The sequence below is a fragment of the Stegostoma tigrinum genome, chromosome 18 (genome assembly GCF_030684315.1).
Source record: "Stegostoma tigrinum isolate sSteTig4 chromosome 18, sSteTig4.hap1, whole genome shotgun sequence".
NCBI classification, from domain to species: domain Eukaryota; kingdom Metazoa; phylum Chordata; class Chondrichthyes; order Orectolobiformes; family Stegostomatidae; genus Stegostoma; species Stegostoma tigrinum.
The window spans coordinates 62,615,985-62,638,788 of record NC_081371.1 but is presented as its reverse complement, the minus strand read 5'-3'; the positions used below and the strand labels follow the sequence as shown (position 1 = coordinate 62,638,788).

Genomic DNA, 22,804 nt, shown 5'->3' with positions numbered 1-22,804 from the left:
ATAGACAGAGTAGACACTGAAAGGATGCTTGCCCTGGCTGTGGGCCTGAGAACCAAAGACTACCGCCTCAGTTTGAAAGGTAGGCCATTTGGGACTGAGATGCGGAGAAACCTGTTCACTGAGAGGGTGGTGAATCTTTGGAATTCTCTACCCCAGGGGCTGTTGGAGCTCAGTTATTGAGCATGTTCAAGACAGAGATTGATAAATTTCTCGATAGTAATGTCATCTTGGAAAATGGAGATAGCACGGGAATATAGAGTTAAGGTAGAGATTAGCTATGAGTTATCCTCGGTGGATAGGGTCAAGGGCAGAGTGGCCAAATCCTGCTCCTATTACTCTGTACTTTGGTGCTGTGAACTAGTGCTATAGGTTATTCGTATCCTAGCCCTTGTTGAGGGCCAGAAAAGCCAGACTAGAAAATAATGGAACACCTTCAACTTTTGAGTCCTCTCCTAGAGTTTACAGTTGGTTGGCATTATTCTCACTGTCAGGCACAACTCCAGCTTTGTTTAACTTGGATCATTCGGATATTTTATTCAGTATTCCAACATTCTATTCATGAAGGTCAAACGAGAAGTGACCCTCACCCTGAACCTTAAGGAACTGCTGTTCTCCAGTGTGAAAAACAATCATCTGACTGACTGTTTTCTCTCCTTAATCCCATTCTATATGCCTCCATTTTGTTAGCCGGCCTTTTATATCAAATTGATTTATAGAGAAACCATGGGTGTTGTAGAGAATCTGTGGTGTTTCCATAAACTGGGAGTATTGGCTCAGACACTGAATCATTAGGAATAGAGCTGGATGAACACCGCAGGTCAAGTAGCATCTTAGGAGCAGGAAAGCTGACGTGAAGTATCTAGGCCCGAAACATCAGCCTTCCTGCTGCTCTGATGCTGCTTGGCCTGCTGTGTTCATCCGGCTCCACAGCTTGTTATCTCAGATTCTCCAGCATCTGCAGTTCTTACTATCCCTGAATCATTAAGAATCCTTGCTTTGATTAAGATTTGCACATAATGTCTCCATTCCTCAATTTTATCCCAATGGAAAGGTATCCCAGAGTTTGAGAATTTTCCTCATACTGCTGGCTCAAGAGGGGACACTGATCCAAATGGAGCCCTCTCTAAAGCTGCGGTCTGTTAGATTGACTAAGAACTGAAGCAGTGTCAGCTAACAGCGGAAGATATGGTATCGTTATGTTGTTTGCTGGAACAGATGTCTTCTCAACAAAGAAGATTTCTTCACAAGTTTGCCCTTTTTCTGTCATTTTAAAAGTAGCAGCTGCTCAGCGGCAGCCAATGAGTTATCAGTGGATTCAATGAAACAGCATATATTACACTGAAGAACGGATCTAGATTCTTCCCTTATTGGAGCTACAAGCTCACAGCCTTGGAAAACCTGGAGCTGGATTTAAGAGCAAAATGATGGGGGTTTCTGTTATACAATATGCCTTGTAGCAACTCACTCACCCCCCCGTACAACAGCACTTTCCAAACCCATGGCCACTTTCATCCAGAAAGACAAGGGAAGCAGATACATCGGAACACTATCACCGGCACGTTCCCCTCCAAGCCACTCACCACTCTGACTTGGAAATATATCGCCGTTCCTTTACTGTCACTCGGTCAAAATCCTGGAATTCCCTCCCCAAGGACATTGTGGGTCAACCCACAGCACATGGACTGCAGCAGTTCACGAAGGCAGCTCACCCCCTCTTTCTCAAAGGCAACTAGGGACTGGAAATAAATGCTGGACTAGCCAGTAATGCCCTCATTCTAGAAAGGACAAATATATTTGTAACAAATCAGCTTACGAGCAGTTTTCCTGCATCAATACCAAAACTGAAGTGTGGCATCTTCTAGTATCCAAGGGTAGACATTTTCTGTAACCACATGTGCGAGCAGCACGCAATTTGATCTGATACCCATGTGGTGTAGGTGATGGGTATTCAGGGGCTCAGTGAATAACAATAAGTTAATCTCCTCCTGAATGTTGTTTAAGGTTTGAGAGAAGAACAGAGAAATGATAGAGAAGAAAATGGAGTGAATTCAAGAGAAATCAGATGTAGAAAGAGAAATAATGAGAATGAAAGAAAGATTCATTTGAGAGAGAGAGAAGGGAACATTTCAAATAGTACAATTTTAAAACATCTTTACAGTCTCAAGGAACGAGATTGGACATTTTAAATTGTTCTGTTTCTGGATTAATGAGATTTCACCAACAATTATCCTTCTCTTAAAATGGTTAACAGCTACATTGCTATGGGCCTGGAGTTTCATGTAGGCCAGACTAAGTAAGGATTTTCTTCTCCGATGGATATTAGTGAACCATATGGTAGACTGGCATTTACATAGCACTTGTAATCTAGTAAGCATTACATCAGAAGTACCCTGTTAAGTAACTCTCTCTCTGTCCTTGAAACTAAAAATTTGTGTTCAATTCCTGTACGCGGCACTTGAGAAGGAAATGTAGTTAGCTGCAGTGCAGTAGTGAGGGAATGCTGCATTGTCAGAGGTGCCAGGGTGCAGTGACTTATCAAACTAAGGACCTGCTTGCTCTCTCAACTGGGCAGGGAAGATCCCATGACGTGGGATTTGAGGAAGAGCTGCATGAATTCTGACAGAAATTCTAGGCTATATGAATATCCTGGTCTTGGTCTGCTGTTCTCCACCTGGTATTTGTGGGATCTTACTGTGAGCAGATTTGCTGATTTTTTTTACATTGCGATAGCAACTGGACTTTTCTTTAATAAACAAGATTTCTACATTGGTTGGAAAATTTTATGGGGTGCTGTCAGAGTGTGAACAGAATCATACGTGTACATCCTACACCCCCTAGGGAACCCCAATGTAAATCATAAGTGGGTTAATGTTTCATTTACTGCGGTAGAAAGATGAGGTTTGAAATTCAATTGTAGAGCATTCCCCAGGAATCAGCACGGGGTAGGGGGCCGAATGGCCGATTTCCCAGATCCCGTGGGTTCCCGAAACTGGATTAAATTTAATCTGCAAAGGAACCCCATAAGGAATTGTCTTCCTGCAGAATAAAACGGGTGATTTCGGACGGGACAGAAACCGAACCCCTTTAAATGTGGCTCATTTTTTGCAGCTTGTGTGTCGGATGGGTCTGGGCTCCAAGGGTAGGGATGAAGAGCATTTCTCTTGCACAGATAGGCACAGCCCCAGCCAGCCAGACAGACAGAGCCAGTGTTTGGATATTTCTGCTGGTTCTCATCTTTGCTGGTGTGTGCATCTTGCGCTGATCGAGCTGAAATCACGCCGGGCTCTGAACAACAGGCGGTGGGTCAGGCTCTCTCTGAAACTCGCTGTTTAAACCTGACAGCGATGTGGTGAACACCACCACCACCTCCCCCCCCCCCCCCAACCCACCCCAGGCCGGGGGAGAGGGGAGAGGGAGGGATGATCTCCGCGGTGCCCAGCTCATGCACAGACTGTGCCGACACCAGGAGCTAACTCTGCCTCTAGGTTCACTCCTTTTGCCGGATCTCTGCAAATGCCAGTGATTTGTTTTAACAGCAACTAAACCAACTGGGAGCGCACCGAAAGGTAAGATAGCAATCATTTTCTAAAAGTTCTAAACGTTTTATTTGGATATACAGCTGGTGTGTAGCATTGTTCTGAAGACCCTTTTCTCGGGATGTTTTGATGTGAAATTACAGGTATTGTGTGTGACAAAAAAATGCAGGTTACTGGCGCTGAATGCACGCAGCTATAGACCAGAATTATAAATGTGTGTGCGTGCGTGTGTCTGTGTCTGTGTGTGTCTGTGTGCGTGTGTGTGCGTGTGAGTCTGTGTGTGTCTCTGTGTGTGTCTGTGTGCGTGTGTGCGTGTGAGTCTGTGTGTGTCTCTGTGTGTGTCTGTGTGCGTGTGCGTGCGTGTGTCTGTGTGTGTCTCTGTGTGTGTCTGTGTGTGTGTGTGTGTGTGAGTCTGTGTCTCTGTGTGTGTGTGTGTCTGTGTGCGTGCGTGTGTCTGTGTGTCTGTATGTGTGTGTGTGTGTGTGAGAGAGAGAGAGGGGTGGGGGACTGTGAGAATGTGGGTTACCCCTGAAAAGGGAGAGGAAATATATTCATTCAACAAAAATAGAAATGCAATTTATCCTGGTTCTGTGACATTTTACTGTCTCCCCTCACTTTGATCTCGGGCTTTTAATAACTGGCGACGCCAGAAGGCGCTGCTGAGCTGTTCGCATGTGGAGGCATCACATTTAAGCAGCCCCGTGTCCCTGTCCACAGGTCCGGGTTTTTAAGAGAGATCCGGATTGCAGATCAGCGGGAATTCTCTCCCCTTTCCTACTCTCGAGGAGAAATCGAACACCCGCCCCCACCTTTATTAAAAATTGGATAAATCGTTGTTAGCAGTTGTCATTACCCTGGTGTTGCCCTCAGATATGATGTTAACATCTGTAGCATTTTCCTTCAGTCAGTAACATAGGAATGTGCAGTGTACGCCAGCCGGTTCATATCAGACAAAAGATTTGTGGAAAAAAAATCAAAGCCAAAGTTTATTCATGTGAGGAGCGCATTTTGCAGATTACATAAAGCCTCTATTGTGTTAAATATTTAAATTTATTTTAGTGACTCAGTGATATATTTTTGGACAGGTGTAACGTGATGCCAGAAATTAAATACTTTGGTTTCCATATTTTAACCAGTCGAGGGCTGCTGCCTAATTTAAAGCTTTCTCCAACCTGCTGTTGTCAGGATTTGGCTCCTCGCTCTGTCTCTGCTGTGCTTGAAACCCAGAATTAAACACATTGGGTGTGGAGAATACATTACCAGGATAAATGCTTGGTAGAGCTTTCAGAATCTCAAATACAAAGTATTGTTTCCATCGCTGCCATTCTCCTACTGCTCATCTGTTTAAGAGAATGGAAAATAATAACTAGACATGAAGAGGCCACAGTTTCTGCTGGTGTACAGTGGAATCTGAAGGTGAATAAAGCTGTCTGAGTTTTTGGTTATGAAGTGCTTTATCCCTGAGTCCTGTAACAAAAGCTCAGCTGCATCTTGTCTTTGGCTTCTTGCACAAAATATATATTCGTCTCTTGAAAGCTGAACTCCTGAAATAAATAAATTGCTAAGCCAGGACTTGGGTTTAAAACTAGCAGCTTGGGAATCAAAATCCCAAATGCAGTTTTTCCATAAAATCTGCGAGGAATTACGGGTTTTCTGTTACTGACCTTAACAATGTAACATCTGCAGAACTGACATTCTGTGAATTTTTGAATGGTTGTGAAAGTCCTCTTAAATTAAAAGAACATACACAAATTTGGGAGACTCTTTCATCAAAGCAATGTTTCAAATAAAATCTTTATTTACATTTTTACTTCTGAGAATTCCAGTCTCATGTTTCTGTTGTTTCACCAATGAAATCTTCTTCACTCAGCTCCCAATTGTGAATGAAGCAATGTGGTTGGATGGTGGTGTTTAATCATTGGAGGATCAGATCATTTAAATTCAAGAAATGTCAAACTGAGTACAAGCTTTGAGAATTCACATCGTTCACAAAGAATTGCAGGAAAATGGAGTTTGCCTTTTTATGGGGTTAAAGATCAAAGGGATAAATTTCCCAGGATGGCTGTGACATGAGTAGAGGTGGTTGGGGTGGCACTGGGCTAGAATCCCAATTGAATGACTGATGATGACCAAGGGACTGAAGGGGATATGCAAAATTAGTGTTGAGGCTAAAATCAGGTCAGCTGTGATTCTGTTGAATGGAGGAGTAGCCTCAAAGGGCTGAATGGCCTACTCCTGTTACTAAATCCGTTATGTTTGGATGTAGGTTTGAATCCCACCACATGGATGGTGATATTTGTATTCACTGAAAATCTGGAATGAAGATCTGGCTTAATGACGACTATTTAACCATTTCAATTATTGTAAAAACCTTCCTGGGTCCATAATGTCTTTCAGAGAGGGAGATCTCCCATGTTAACCTGGCCTGGCCTACTTGTGACTTCAGACAACAGCAATGTGATTGATTTTGAACTGCCCTCTGGGCCATTAGGGATGGGCAATAAATGCCGAGCTAGCCAGAGATGCCCTCATCCTGTAAATAACTGAGCAAAATGCCCCTGAGCAGTGGCTCTCTGGCGCTGGTGGACAGCTGTTACCCAGACAGACTGGAGGGCTGGGTGGCTGTGAACAGGTCACCACTAAGCCAGTCTGGCTGTTATGGGTGTGGGAGGTGGAGGGAAATGGAGGGAAAGGGAATGGAGGGGATTAGAAGGCAGAAGATGGGAGGAGAGAGGAGGGAAGTGGAGGGAAAGGGTGTGGAGGGGAGTAGAGGGCAGGAGATGGGATGGGAGAGGAGGAAAGTGAAGGTAAAGGGAGCAGAGGGGAGTAGAGGGCAGGAGATGGGAGGGGAGAGGAAGGAAGTTGAGGGAAAGGGAGTGGATGGGATTAGAGGGCAGGAGATGGGAGGAGATAGGAGGGAAGTGGAGGGAAAGGGAGCAGAGGGGAATATAGATAAGATAACAAAGTGTGAAGCTGGATGAACACAGCAGGCCAAGCAGCATCTCAGGAGCACAAAAGCTGACGTTTCAGGCCTAGACCCTTCATCAGAGAGAGAGGGATGGGGAGAGGGTTCTGAAATAAATAGGGAGAGAGGGGAAGGCAGACCGAAGATGGATAGAGGAGAAGATAGGTGGAGAGGGGAGTACAGGTGGGGAGGTGGGGAGGGGATAAGTCAGTCTGGGGAGGACGGACAGGTCAAGGAGGTGGGATGAGGTTAGTAGGTGGGAAATGGAGGTGCGGTTTGAGGTGGGAGGAAGGGATAGGTGAGAGGAAGAACAGATTAGGGAGGCGGGGATGAGCTGGGCTGGTTGTGTGATGCAGTGGGGGATGGGGACGAGCTGGGCTGGTTTTGAGATGCAGTGGGGGAAGGGGAGATTTTGAAGCTTGTGAAGTCCACATTGATACCATTGGGCTGCAGGGTTCCCAAGTGGAATATGAGTTGCTGTTCCCGCTGTTCCTGCAACCTTCGGGTGGTATCATTGTGGCACTGCAGGAGGCCCGTGATGGACATGTCGTCTAAGGAATGGGAGGGGGTAGTAAAATGGTTTGCGACTGGGAGGTGCAGTTGTTTATTTCGAACCGAGCGGAGGTGTTCTGCAAAGCGGTCCCCAAGCCTCTGCTTGGTTTCCCCAATGTAGCGGAAGCCATACCGGGTACATTGGATACAGTATACCACAATGGCAGATATTCAGGTGAACACCTGCTTAACATGGAAAGTCATCTTGGGGCCTGGGATGGGGGTCCCTGTAGAGGGACTGGACATACATGGTGAAAGTGAGGTGTTGGGGGCCAGGGAATTGGAAGTTCTGGAGGAGGTTGAGGGTGTGGGTGGTGTCACGGATGTAGGTGGGGAGTTTCTGGACCAAAGGGGAGAAAATGGAGTCCAGATAGGTGGAGATGAGTTCGGTGGGGCAGGAACAGGCTGAAACAATGGGTCGACCAGGGCAGGCAGGTTTGTGGATTTTGGGAAGGAGATAGAAATGGGCCGTGGGGGTTGGGGAACAATAAGGTTGGAGGCTGTGGGTGGGAGGTCCCCTGAGGAGATGAGGTCATGAATGGTGTTGGAGTTGATGGTTTGGTGGTCGGGGTGGGGTCATGATCAAGGGGGCGGTGGGAGGAGGTGTCGGAGAGTTGGCGTTTGGCCTCAGCGATGTAGAGGTCAGTGCGCCATACTGCAACTGCACCTCCCTTGTCCGCGGGTTTGATGGTGAGGTTGGGGTTGGAGCGGAGGACTGCCCGTTCTGCAGGGGAGAGGTTGGAGTGGGTGAGAGGGGTGGAGAGGTTGAGGCGGTTAATGTCTCGACGGCAGTTGGAATGAAGAAGTCGAGGGAGGGTCGGAGGCCTGGGGGTGGTGTCCAGGAGGAGGGCTAGTGTTGGAGGCGGGAGAAGGGGTCAGTGGAGGGAGGTTTAGGCTCCCAGTTAAAGAAGTAAGGATGGAGGCGAAGGCAGCAGAAAAACTGGTCTATGTCCAAACGATGAGGCATTCCACTCCCGCAAATCCCAGATGTCCGCGTTCTTCAAGGACCACAACCTCCCCCCCGCAGTGGTCGAGAATGCCCTCGACCATGTCTCCCACATTTCCCGTAACATATCCCTCACATGCTGTCCCTGCAATAACCGCCCCAAGAGGATCCCCCTCGTTCTCACACACCACCCCACCAACCTCCGGATAAAACGCATCGTCCTCCGACACTTCCGCCATCTACAATCCGACCCCACCACCCAAGACATTTTTCCATCCGCACCCTTGTCTGCCTTCCGGAGAGACCACTCTCTCTCTGACTCCCTTGTCCACTTCACACACCCCTCCAACCTCACCACACCCGGCACCTTGCCCTGCAACCGCAGGAAGTGCTACACTTGCCCCCACACCTCCTCCCTCACCCCCATCACAGGCCCCAACGTGACTTTCCATATTAAGCAGATGTTCACCTGCACATCTCCCAATGTGGTATACTGTATCCATTGTACCCGTGTGGCTTCCCCTACTTCGGGGAAACCAAGTGGAGGCTTGGGGACTGCTTTGCAGAACACCTCTGCTTGGTTCACAATAAACAACTGCACCTCCGAGTCATGAACCATTTTAGCTCCCCCTCCCATTCCTCAGACGACATGTCCATCCTGGGACTCCTGCAGTGCCACAATGATGCCACCCGAAGGTTGCAGGAACAGCAACTCATATTCCGCTTGGGAACCCTGCAGCCCAGTGGTATCAATGTGGACTTCACAAGCTTCAAAATTTCCCCTTCCCCCACTGCATCCCAAAACCAGCCCAGCTCATCCCCGCCTCCCTAACCTACTCTTCCTCTCACCTATCCCCTCCTCCCATCTCATGCCGCACCTCCATTTCCCACCTACTAACCTCATCCCGCCTCCTTGACCTGTCCGTCCTACCTGGACTGACCTATCCCCACCTCCCCACCTATACTCTCCTCTCCACCCATCTTCTCCTCTATTCATCTTCGGTCCGCCTCCCCCTCTCTCCCTATTTATCAGAACCCTCTCCCCATCCCTCTCTCTGATGAAGGGTCTAGGCCTGAAACGTCAGCTTTTGTGCTCCTGAGATGCTGCTTGGCCTGCTGTGTTCATCCAGCTTCACACTTTGTTATCTTGGATTCTCCAGCATCTGCAGTTCCCATTATCTTGGCGGGGAATTGATGCCAGGAGATGGGAGGGGAGAGGAGGGCTTGCCAGCCGAGTTTGGTCTTTTTATACCCTTGTCTTGTAAAAATCTCTTGAAGCCAGTGTTGAGATGATTGACTGAACTCCGGCAGCTCCTGCGTTTTGTGTTGGACAGTCCCATGAGTGAATCCCCTCCTTCCCCCCTCCCTCAGCGTGGACAAGTGTTCCCTGACTGATGACCGAAATGGCCCAGCTCTCATTTAAACACTCTGTCCATGGGCAAAGATTTATTCGCTGAGCATTTGGAAAACAGTGGCAGGATTGGACAGAGTCAGCATGGATTTGCAAAAGGGAAATCATGTTTGCCAGATTGACTGGAATCATTCGAGAGTGTAACTCAGAGTTGATGAGAGGAAGTGAGAATTGTTTCAACTTTTAGAGGACTTTTGACAAAGTCCCACATGAGGGATTAGAGAGTAAAATTAAAGCTGCTGGATTGGGGGTTGTGTACCGAGATGGATAGAGAACTGATCACTAAAAGGGAACAAAGTTTCACATTAAACAGCTCTTTTTCTGAATGGCAGACAGCAACTAGTGGGGTGTCAGAGAGATCGGTATTAGGATCCTAGCTGTTCACAACATATATCAATGATTTAGATGACGGAACTAAATGTATTATCCCCAGATTTGTAGCTGACACAAGGCTGGGTTGGAGGATGAGCTGTGAGGAGGATGCAGAAATGCTTCAATGTGATTTGAACAGGCTGAGTGAATGGGAAAATGCATCGCAGATGCAGGATAATATGGAAAAATGTGAGGTTAGCCACATTAGTAACAAAAACAGGAGGATAGATTGTTACGTAACAAAGCATGGAGCTGGATGAACACAGCAGGCCAAGCAGCATCTCAGGAGCACAAAAGCTGACGTTTCAGGCCTAGACCCTTCATCAGAGAGCTCTTGTGCTCCTGAGATGCTGTTTGGCCTGCTGTGTTCATCCAGCTCCATACTTTGTTATTTTGGATTCTCCAGCATCTGCAGTTCCCATTATCCCTGATCAAGTTAGATTGTTATTTGAATAGCAATGGATTGAGAGAGGCAAATATGGATCAAACCTCGGGTCCTTGTACACCTGTCTCTGAACGTAAGCATGCAGATACAGCCAGGGGTGAAGAAGGCAAAATGGGGCTATGTTGGCCTTCGCAGGGAGAGGGTTGGAGCACAGGAGCAGGATGTCTTGCTGCAATTAGACAAGGCCTTGGTGAGGCTATACCTGCAACATTGTGAGCAGTTTTAGTCTCCTTATCTGAGGAAGGATAATCTGGTGATGGAGAGAATGCAGTGAGAATGCACTGATTTCCATTTGACAGAGCTGTTAAACTGTGAGCAAATTTTCACAACAACTCACATTTCATGAGATTGAAGTGGCATTTAGATGCTCAGTTGTGATGCTGTAGCCTCCAAGGCTGTGTCAAGAGCTGAAAAATGGAATTAGTGTTGAGAGAATTTTGTTCCTTAGTGTGGACATGATGGGCTGAATAGCCTTCTTCTGTGTAGCAAATGCCTGTGTGTGCCTGAGTAGGTTGGTGGATATGGAATGGACCGAAGCCTCACCAATGAGATGGAAGCTCTCAATAACAAGTGTTCTCAGTTTTCCATCTTGCAGTTACAGAGCATGATCCAGACTGAGAGAAACCTCAGGGAGAGCTGCATGATTGTAATAGTGTGAAATTAACACTGCGTAACACAGAAATGCACTCTACTGAGTACCTCTTAATTTGGTTTTGTTGTTAAGAACTCCAGATCAATGCATTATTATTTCGCCAAACAGGAGATAAACCACATTGTTTGAAGAAAGAAGAATTTATTTAACAATAACTGTGTGGGTAACCTTGTACATGGTGATCAGACATTGATTGATGATACCAGTCCGAATCTCTGCTAGAATGAGGTCAGGAATGGCTACAGTCTGCTACTAAATCCAATTTACATAAAGGCTTTTTGCTAAGGCAGAAATGAAGCATTTGACCAGAAATAGTTCTGTCTTTAAACAGCCGGGAATCTGCTTTTTTTGTCCCTTTATGATAAGTTTTGTAAGTTTCACAATGCCGGAGATCTGAGAGACCTTGGAGTGACTGTCTGTGTGGAGTTTGCACATTCTCCCCGTGTCTGCGTGGGTTTCCTCCGGGTGCTCCGGTTTCCTCCCACAGGCCAAAGACGTGCAGGTTAGGCGATCGACCGTGTTGATCTGATTATTATTGTCACATGTACCAAGACACAGTGAAAAGTATTGTTTTGCATGCTAACTAGATCAATCATTACCTTACGTAAGTACATCAGGGTAATAGAACACAATGTACACGATAGTGTTACAGCTACAGAGAAGGTGCAGGGAAAGACCAACTGTAATGTATGAGGGGTCTGTTCATAAATCTGATAACAGCTGTTCTCAAATCAGTTAGTGTGCATTTTCAAACTTTTGTTCATAAAGTTTGAACACTACTACGAATAGATTTAAGAACAGCTACTTCCCTGCTGTTATCAGATTTTTGGACAGACCTCTCAAATGTTAGTGCTGATCTCTCTCTCTACACCTTCTCTGCGGCTGTAATATTTGTATTCTGCACTCTGTTCTGTTACCCTGATGAACTTTGTATGGTACAGTCTGCTTGAATAGCATGCAAAACAACACTTTTCACTTTATCTCAAAACATGTGACAACAATAAATCAATGAATAAACGAATTAATCTTCTGCCCAATGGAAGGGGGTGGAAGAGAGTGTAACCGGGGTGGGAGGGATCCTGCTTATGTTGATTGCTTTCCTGAGGCAGCTAGAAGTGCAGATGGAGTCAATGGAAAATTTTCGTCATAGTATGGACTGCATTCACAACTCTGTAGTTTTTTGCGGCCTTGAGCAGTTGCCATACTACTGTGTGATGGATCTAGATAGGATGCTTTCTATGGTGCATCTATAAAAATTGGTATAAGTCTTTACGGAAATGCTGAAATTCCTTAGCCTCCTGAGGAAGTAGTGGCATTGGTGTGCTTTCCTGACCGTAGCATTGACATGGATGAAGCAGGACAGATTATTGGTCATATTTACACCGAGGAGCTTGAAGCTCTCAATCACCTCCACCTCAACAGACAGTGACGTAGCGCCCAGGGATGTGCAGGATAGGTGGATCAGCCATGGGAAATGCAGGATTACGGGGATAGGGTGGGGAAGTGGGTTGCTGTTTGAGGATCGAAGCAGATTCAATGGGCCCGATAACCTCTTTCCTGCCTGTAGGGACTCTATGATAAGGTTAAGGGGAATTGAACAGGGTTATACAAAATGATGAACTGCATGGATAAAATAGATAAAGAATGTTTTTATCCAGTAGCAGGAGGGTCAGTGACAGAGGGACACAGTTTAAGTGAATTGACAAAAAAAACAGAAAAGGAGATGACAAGAATTTAAAAAAATACAAAGTGCAGGAAGTTGTGGCCTGTGACCTGCAACGGTGGAAGCAGATTCCAAATGAAATTGGAAAATTATTCAAAAATAAGAGTTTCAGAGCTTTGGGGAAAACTTGGAGGGAAATTAGTACAGGTGTGATGGGCAGAATGACCTGCATCATTCCATGCCAAGCCCCCAAGCCCTTGCCTTCTTCATTGGTTTCCACACTTCTGCCTGAATTCTCACATTATTGTTCAGTTGGAAAGCCCTTTGAGACTTTTAAATAAATAAAAGCATCTTTCTGAGGGTAAGTTGGTGGTGAGTAATTAAAAACTGAAATACCTCTGATTCTGCCTCAGGGTCAGGTTTACAGAGAAGTCACATGCCTGGATTCACGGCTAGCGGGAATTTTGGGCTCTTTGGACTGTTTGGAAAAGCCATTTGGGGTGTAGCCTGCAAAGTTATGGTTAGCCTTATCATCTTTTTCCATATTTTTGAGAAGAACCCTTTTAGAGTGCAGTATGAGAGATATCATCCTGATGCAATAACTCTCCTGAGAAGTTTCGGGAAGATTTCTTCTTGACATCCCCTGAATGAGCTGCTTCTGAAAAATCTCAGTGTCGACTGCATGTGTCTAATGACGCCTGTACCAAAAAATCTGACAGGTCACTGCCTGGAACATTTCATATGTTGTCTTTTTTCTTCAAGAATTACCCCTCATTTGATTAAAGCTTTTTTTTTGTAAATTGATCTCCGTAGAGAATGAGTACACATGTATGTTGGGTTATTTATATTTTTAGACTTCCACATATCAAACTGAGTTGATTGGTTTGCATTGTTGTTGGATATGTCCAATTTTATATTAAATCAATAATTCTGTTGTTTATTAAAAAAACCTGGTTGACAGATTTACTGTGCACTCGGGTGAGGTTGTGAGCGTGTATCAGGAGCTGTTTCTGGGCTCTCTGTGAAAATACAAGATACCTTCGGATCCCTTCCACTTGCAGGTCAATTGTAATTTATTTACTGTGTATGTGGGGACAGGTTCAGTGTCCAGTACAAAGTTTATTTATTTATTTTGGCAAATCACCTGTTTGACAAATTACACAATTAACATTTAACGATGAACAAGTTTCACCCATCAACAACAACAACAGGGCTTATACAATGAACAGTAGGGCCCTGGGTAGTGTTATAGAACAGGGGGTCCTAGGGGTGCAGGTACATAATTCTTTAAAGTTTGCATCACACATAGACAGGACGGTTAAAAAGGCGAGATGACAAGGTGTAGAGCTGGATGAACACAGCAGGCCAAGCAGCATCTGAGGAGCTGGAAAGCTGATGTTTTCGGCCTAGACCCTTCACGCTTACTTTTGTTGCTCAGTATAGGAGTTGGGGACATTATGTTGAGGTTGTACAGGATATTGGTGATGTCTGTTTTGAGTACTGTGTCCAGTTCTGGTTGTCCTGTTATGGAAAGGATATTATTAAACTAAGGAGAAGGTTCCAAAAGAGATTTACGAGGATGTTGCCAGGGCTGGAGGTTTTGAGTCATAAGTAGAAGCTGAATAGGCTGGGGCTTTTTTCTCTGTAGCATAGGAGATTGAGAAGTGAGGTTATAAAGATTTATAAAATCATGAAGGGCATCTTTTCCCGAGGGCAGGAGTTCAATACTAAGGGGCATATTTTTAAGGTGAGAGGAGAAAGATTTAAAAAAGACATGAGGGACAATTTATTTACACAGTGGAAGTGGTGGATACGAGCACAGTTATAATGTTTAAAATACATTTGGATAAGTGTGTGGATAAGAAATGTTTGGAAGGATATGGGCCAAATGCAGGCAGGTGGGAATAGTTTAGTTTGGAATTATGGTCACCATGGACTGGTTGGACAAAAGGGTTTATTTCTTTGCTGTAAGACTGTATCACTCTATAGCAGTAATAGGGAAGGGTAGGGAGAGAGTGATGGGACTAAGCACTGTATCGCCAACTTTGAGGTTTATTCACAATGTCAGTTATTTGTCTGCACCTGATATTCCTCCAGCCACAGAGTGACCGTTTGGTGATTTGTCGTGTGACACATTTCACAGCCTTGGCACAGCCCAACACATTGGAGACCAAATAGAAGAACTTTGAAACCAAATCCTATTGTAGCTGGAGCTCGGAGGTAGAAACTGAGAAAGTTGAGATGGGATCATGCAGTCATAGTAGTTCTGATGAAGGGGCAATGCGTGAACCAATAAATGTACTTTTGAAATGTAGTTGCTGGCAGTGAGGAAACTGGAATCATCAATTTGTGCACAGCAAGATCCCACAAACAGTAATGAGACAAATGATCACATGATCTATCTATTTCACTTGTGCTTTTGGTTGAAGGAAAATCCTGGGCTGGACATTAATTTAAAGAAAAATTCTAATGGCTAAATAACCAAAATGCACCCATTAAAGTATCCATTACCAGGAAAGCCTGTTTACAAAGGTCATTGTATACTGGCTCTGCTGCTATTTATTTCTGCCATAAAGTCAGTAAAATAGCTATGATTCCGAGATGATTGATAGTAGTTTAACCTGGGGGTCACAGCATCTCAGACAACGGGAGAGTTTGAGACAGAGAGTCCTTCATTGTAACTTTAGCTGGTGATGGTAATTGAACCCGTGCAGTTGGCATCAATCACCAGCTAACCACCGCCCCATTATTAGTGTATACTGGTCAGAAAGCATTGTCCTTCAGCTAAATATGCTCATGGTATTGATCAGGGATATGTTCCCATGTCTCTCCCTGGCCTGAAGTCTGTAGCAGCCACAAAGAAGGTGACAGGAAAATTCTGTTCTTTATTTCACTGTGTCCCCTTGTTCTTATTTCCAAAGACAATCTCACCAATACAGACAGGAGCTCTCAGATCACATCATTATTCCATTCCCATTGCAGGCCCACTCCAGGATGTGATGGTTGTGGAAAGTCTGTTCATGACATGTATTCCTGGCTCCAAAATGGCAGGTAAGCCCCAGGTGAATGAGGGAGGTGCTACAGTGATTCTCTTGAGGCCTCACTGGTGAGGTGCGGTATTCCCTCAGGCACTTGGGAATCACTGGCCCAAGACCGTCCAACATGTAGGAGGAGCAACTGGGAAGGTGTCGAGCACCTCGAGATTTCTCGTTGAGTAAAAGTGGAAGCCAGGGGAAAACACGAATGCCCCACCCACCCCTTCCCATGACCACCTTCTGCCCCGAGTGTAACAGAGCCTGTGGAAGCCACATTGGACCGATCAGCCACCTGAGAGTGGGAGAAAGACATCCTTGTCTGTGAGGAATCGCCAATGATGATGATGTTCATGACAGTCAGAAGGCTTCATCGTCGACCTATCAAGGAGAAATGGCTTCTCTCTGAGAGCTGTGGGTAATTTTCGAGCTCTCTGCCTTGAATGGGGTATAGCCAGAGTCAGTGAGTATTGGATAGATTGTAACCCTAAACCCTAACTCTAACCCGAACCCCAAATCGGTGCGGACCCTGTGCACATCCTGTGCTGTGTCTGTGTCCAGAACAGGCCTCCATTACTTTCTACCTGAGTTTACTTTGTGAAACCCACACTTGGTGGAACACAGCCAGCTTAAACCACCAATGCTTGGCTTATGTGCAAGCATCATTTCCAGATATTTGGTTATGAATTAGGACAGTCAAATGGTTAATAATTATAGTGATCTGATCCAATGAATTAACTCCTGTTTCTTTAATCCAAAAGAAAAGTGAGTTGCGGTTGACTGTAACCAATAATGCAACAAGTGAATGAAACCAGAGCATGGAACGCGACTGTCTCTGTGAACATGTGGGAAAGCTCAGTGTCTCACTTTCCTCGCCTGTGTTAACATTGTGCTCTGAGCTTTCAGGTTCACCTACATTACACTGCCCTGGAGTTACAGATTCCAAACTGATTCCATGTTTGGGGAAAGGTGCTTTTACGTAAGGCACATAATGAGGAAGCCATTTGGAATTTTGTATTTGTTACTGTGACTGTACAAGGCATTAATGAGATTGCACCTGGAGTTTAATGGACAGTTCAGGTCCCCTTACTTGAAAAGGGATTCGGTTATATTGGAGGCAGTTCAGAGGAGGGCCACTCAATTAATTCCAGGGATGAGAGGTTTGTTTTATGAAGAGAGGTTGAGTGGGTTAGGCCAATACTTTCTGGAGTTTAGCAGAATGGGAGGAGATCTAATTGAGGGATGTGCGATGCTAAAATGAGGGGTATAATTTTTAGGATAAGGGTCTAAGTATTGTGAATCTGTGGAAATCACTATCCCAGAGTGTGGTGCATGCTGGGACAGTGAGTAAATTTAAGAAGGAGATGGACAGATTTTTAATTAGTAATAGATTGAAAGGTTATGGGAAATAGGCAGAAAAGTACAGCTGAGGCTGAGATGAAATCAGCCATGATAGCGTTGAATGGTAGAGATGCTCGAGGGCCTGAATGGCCTCCTCCTGCTCGTAGTTCTTATGCAGTACCTTTCACAATATTCAAAAGCATCCACATCCAATGACCTAAAGTTACTGTTACAACATAAGAAACATGGCAATCAATTTAGGCACAGTCAGATCCCGTAAATAGTCAGAAGGTAAATATCTGTTTTTGTTAGCTTGGTGACATGATATTGATTGACTAGAAACGTTGAGAAGTCAGTAATTTTCCTTTGAAGTAATGCCACAGGGTCTTTTATACCAACCTGAAAGATAAGTGAGGGGTGGGGGGTGGGGTTGCGGCTGGCGTCTGTGTGATCACCTTATGAAAAGGTGATGCCACTGTCAAATCTGCACGTGCTGGGCTCAGGGCTGTAGCCTTCATCTTGCAGCCATCACCTTCAGATTGATTCCGTGGTGAGTGTGTTAGCTGAGCCAGGGGATGATATTTATTGGTCACTACAACAGAATGTTGCCTTGGGATTGTCTCCTAAATGTTCTTTATTATCAAGGGGATCAAGGGTTACGGGAAGAAAGCAGGAGAATGGGGTTGAGGAACTTACCAACCATGATTGAATGGTGGAGCACACTCAATGGGCCGAATGGCCTAATTTCTGTTCCTATATCTTATGGTCTTATGGGTCTTATGGTCAAGTGCAGCGGCGCTGTTTCTCTAACGTGTGAGCTGTGTGACCCTGCAAGGGTGAAGCACCTGGTGAAGTTGTCAAAGTCAGAATGATGTGGACCGAAATTCTTAACTCCCAGTTCACTTTATGCACCACTCTAACTGGGATCGATGAACTCAGATATAACCTGGACACTGAAACTTTGACCGCCCACAACAATGTAGTTGTTGCCTCCACTGCCCCCTGCCCTGGACATTGTGCAGTTAAAGTTGATGTTATTTTTAATTGATTTTCAGTTTTCTTGTTTGGACTTGGGAACAGGAGCCTTGTCATCTACGGGCTTTTATTTAAACAAATTGCCTTGTCTTCTTGGAATGATTGTCTCAATTGGAACTGCCCTGAGAATGGGACAAAATACATTATCGACCTGAATTGTCAGTATCTGAGGCTCTTGCAATAATTTTGATTCCAGTTTGAATGCTTTTCTGAAGAGGGTCATAAAAATGTTCGTGATGGTCAAGATCTAGGTATGCTAATTTGGCACAGCAGCTGTTTGTCAACCTGTTCTAGTATGCAGGCCACAATGCACTGAATGGCCTCCTGCTGTACCAGAAAAGTGATTCTCTTCACAAACTAGGGTTTGACTTCCACATGGTCCATGTCTGTTCGTTGAATATTGGGAACAGAACCATGTTTGGAATTGTCTCCTTCCAGAATCATTGCATCTGTGTATTGTGGAAAGAGGCCATTCAGTCTATCGAGTCTGCACTGATCCTCTGAAGGGCATCGTACCCAGACACTCCCCTACCTTATCCCTGTACCCCTGCATTTCTCATGGCTAATGTGCCTAGCCTGCGCATTCCCTGGACACTGTGGACAATTTAGCATGGCCAATCCACCCTAACCTGCACATCTTTGGACTGTGGGAGGAAACCGGAGGAAACTCACGCAGACGCGGGGAGAATGTGCAAACTCCACACAGACAGTCGCCAGAAGGTGGACTCGAACCTGCGTGTCTGTGAGGCAGCGGTGCTAATCACTGAGCCAATGTGCCGCTCAGTGTTATAGCTGTGTCATTGTATCCATGTCCATTGCATGTTGTATCCATATCTATCCATCTCAATGGGGAAGGGTGAGTAGAGAATGGGGCGGAGGGGAGGCGTGGGTAGGTGTGTGGATGTGGTGAAGGTGATAAATGGGGAGGGGGTTGGGTGTATGAAGCAGTGAGTCGGGTTGTGTCATTCTCAGATCACGAAGAGCTGGTGTTCATTCTGTTTAACCAGCCTTTATTGAGTGGGATTTTCTTTACCTTGGGAATTTGTAGCCATCTGACAATGACGTGTGATCCCAAACACTGGCTGGGGCATTGGGGTGAGCTCACTCCAATTGGCCCTGGGAGATGTGATGCAATTTGAGTTTTGGGGTAATGGTGGTGGAGTGGTGATGTAACTCAGTGAATAATGGAAAGGGTCAGGCTAATGCCTGAGGGACATGAGTTCAAATCCCATCACAGCAGCTGGTGTAATTTTAACTCCATTAATAAGTTTGGAAAATGAAGCTAGAGATGGTGACCGTGACAATGACCATCAATTGCTGAAGGAATGTGTTACGTTCACAGGTATTTGTTAGGGAAGGAAATCTGCCGTTCTTGCCTGTCTGATCTCCACATAGATCATAGATCATACATCATACATCATACATCATAGATCATACATCATAGAATCCCTACAGTTGACTAACCGTAACCCATAACAATGTGTTTGTCTCATTACCCCCCCCCCCCCGAATCCACTCACTTTAAGGGCAATTAGGGAAGAGCAATAAACACTACATGTTACAGGGAATGGGCAGAAAGCGGGATTAGTCGGATGATCAGTCAGGATTATATTGAATGGTGGAACAGGCTTGAAGGGCTGCATGGCCTACATCTGCTCCTGTTCTATGATTTACTGGCAATACCCACATTCCATTAAATAATAAATTAAAATCTTTATTGTTCAGGTGAATTGTCATTTCAATAAGCCATGGGTTTAATGTTTATATTTATTTAAAAAATTATTTTAAATTTGTACAGACCATCTGAGGTTCTGGTCAAACGTCAGGAGAAAGTTTCTTTGTGGCTGTTCCCTGCAATGTGAGATAAACAAACATAAATAATAAACAGGACCATGCTTGCAAGTGAGTCAGAATCAGTTTCTTTAGATACAGCAGTTTGAAGTTTTGTTGCATCGGTGATTGGGCCATGGAACAAGATAGTCTGGATTGTAGCAAACACAATCAGCATCAACTGCAGTACACTATGCACCCCTCAGGCTGTTGGGATCACTGGCTAGTTACAGGGAGAACATGGACAGGATTATCAGTTAATAAAATGTGAGGCTGGATGAACACAGCAGGCCAAGCAGCATCTCAGGCGCACAAAAGCTGACGTTTCGGGCCTAGACCCTTCATCAGAGAGCCTGAAACGTCAGCTTTTGTGCTCCTGAGATGCTGCTGGGCCTGCTGTGTTCATCCAGCCTCACATTTTATTATCTTGGAATTCTCCAGCATCTGCAGTTCTCATTATCTCAGGATTATCAGTGTTGCCTCTCGGTCATGTATGTGAACAATCTGCTTGTTACTGCACAGTAACCAGCAGCGAAACACACCAGGACAATTCCAGCACAGTTTGGACATTACACTGTGTAGCATCAATGTGTTCTGGATTCCTGTTGGTTATGACTGGAGGAGAGGGTTCTGAATATTACTTTGTGTCAGGATCAGGGTGATCAAGGGCTGGGCTGAGGGCCTGGACCCCAGAGAACATGTACAGCCACTTTTAGAACCTCTATTAATAAAAGCTAAAACACTGTGTGCCTTCTTAACAGCCCTGTCAACCTGGGTGGCAACTTTCAAGGTTCTGGCCTTATGATGGAGGGAAGGCCATTGATGAAGCAGCTGAAGATGGTTGGCCCTAGGACACTACCTGAGGAACTCCTGCAGAGACTACAGAAAGAAAGGAGGAGAACACGCCCCCATCTACATCAATGGAGCTGAGGTTGAGAGGGTGAAGAGCATCAAGTTCCTTGGAGTTATGATAACTGACAACCTGTCCTGGATTTCCCACGTAGATGCAACAGTCAAGAAGAAACAACAACACCTCTTCTTTCTCAGGCCGATCAGGAAATCTGTGCCCCATTGAAAGCACACTGCCTGGGTGCACAACGGCCTGGAACAGCAACTGCCCTGCCCAGGACCGTAGGAAACTACAGAGGGTGGTGTGCACAGCCCAGACCATCGCAGAAACCAACCTTCCATCCATGGGCTCCATTTACACAGCTCACTGCCACAGACAGGCAGCCAACATCATCAAAGACCCATCGCACCCCGGTAATGACCTCCTACAGCCTTTCCCATCAGGCAGGAGATACAGAAACCTGAACACACGCACCAACAGGTTCAGGAACAGCTTCTTCCCGGCTGTTATTAAACTAATGAATGGACTCTGTACCCTCAAATAATGCTGATGTTGGTAACGTTGATCTCACCTCACACATGCCCTGTGCAATGTAACCTGAATGTCTCTGCCTAAGTCTTTTTTTACACCCTCTAATCGGTACATCCTTGTTTACTATGATCTGCCTGTAGTGCTCATAAACAAAACTTTTCACTGCACTCTGGTACACATCACAAAATAAATCAAATCAAATCAATTAATCAGTGACCTGGAGCTGAGATGACTGATCTACAACAACCCCGACCAGCTTCCCATGTGTCAGGTACGACTCTAAACATTAGAGAGTTTGCCCCTGATACCCACTGATTCCAGTTTTTCTCGGGCTCCTTGATGCCACACTCTGTCGAATGTAACCTTGACATCAAGGGCTGTCACTCTCACCTCCCCTCTGGAATTCAGCTCCTTTCTCCGTGTTTGAACCAAGGCTGTAATGAGGTCAGGAGCTGAGTGGCCCTGGCAGAACCCAAACTGGGCATCACTGAGCAGGTTATCGCTGAGCAGGTGCTGCTTGATAGCCCTGTTACTGACACCTTCCATCACTTTACTGATGATCGAGAGGAGAAAGATGGGGCGATAGCTGGAACAAAAACAGAAGTTGCTGGAAAAACTCAGCAGGTTGGCAGCATCTATGAAGAAAAAACATCACAGTTAACATTTCAGGTCAGGTAAACACAATGCTTACTTTGATCAACCTGAACCACCAGTTCTCAGGAAGGGCCACTGGACCCGAAGCGTTAACTCTGATTTTTCCTTCACAGATGCTGCCAGACCTGCTGAACTTTTCCAGCACCTTCTGCTTTTGTTCCTGATTTACAGCATCCGCAGTCCTTTTGGTTTTTATTTGGTAATTGGCTGGATTGGACTTGTCCTGCTGGGCAATTTTCCACATTGTGGGGTAGATAGTGCTGTAACTGTACTGGAGCAGCCTGGCTAGGGGAGCGAAAAGTTCTGGAGCACCATTCTTCAGTACTATTGCTGGAAAGTTATCAGGGCCTGTAGCCTTTGCAGTATCCAGTGTCTCCAACTGTTTCTTCATATCGCGTGGGGTAAATTGAATGGGCTGAAAACTGGTATCTGTGATGCTGGGGACCACTGGAGGAGGCCGAGATGGATCATCCACTCGGCGCTTCTGGCTGAAGATTGCTGCAAATGCTTCAGTGTTACCTTTTGCACAGATGTGCTGGGCTCTTCCATCATTGAGAATGGGGATATTTGTGGAGCCTCCTCCTCCAGTGAGTTGTTTAATTGTCCACCACCATTCACCACTGGGATGTACAAAGAACAAAGAACAAAGAAATTACAGCACAGGAACTGGACCTTTGGCCCTCCAAACCTGCACCAACATGCACCCCGTCACAACTAAAACCCCCCACCTGTCCGAGAATCATATCCCTCTATTCCCATTCTATTCATCTATTTGTCAAGAAGCCCTTCAAAAGTCAATATAGTGTCTCCTTCCATTACCTCCCCCGACAGCGAGTTCCAGACACCCACCGCCCTTTGTGTGAAAAGCCTGTCTTGTACATCACCGTTAAACCTTGCCCCTCATATCTTAAACCCATGGCCCCTGGTAACTGACTCTTCCACCCTGAGAAAAAGCTTCTGACTGACCACTCTGTCCATGCCTTTCATAA

The 22,804-nt window shown here is 45.5% G+C and overlaps 1 protein-coding gene across 2 annotated transcripts in view; it reads left to right on the top strand.

Moving 5' to 3' along the window:
- The first annotated feature begins 3,459 nt into the window (after positions 1-3,459).
- Positions 3,460-22,804, top strand: part of nav3 (neuron navigator 3) — an 824,703-nt gene continuing 805,358 nt past the window's right edge. For both annotated transcript variants that reach the window (XM_059652602.1, XM_059652603.1), the window contains exon 1: positions 3,460-3,566. The gene's annotated coding sequence lies outside the window, so the exon portion shown is untranslated. The remainder of the gene's footprint in view (positions 3,567-22,804) is intronic.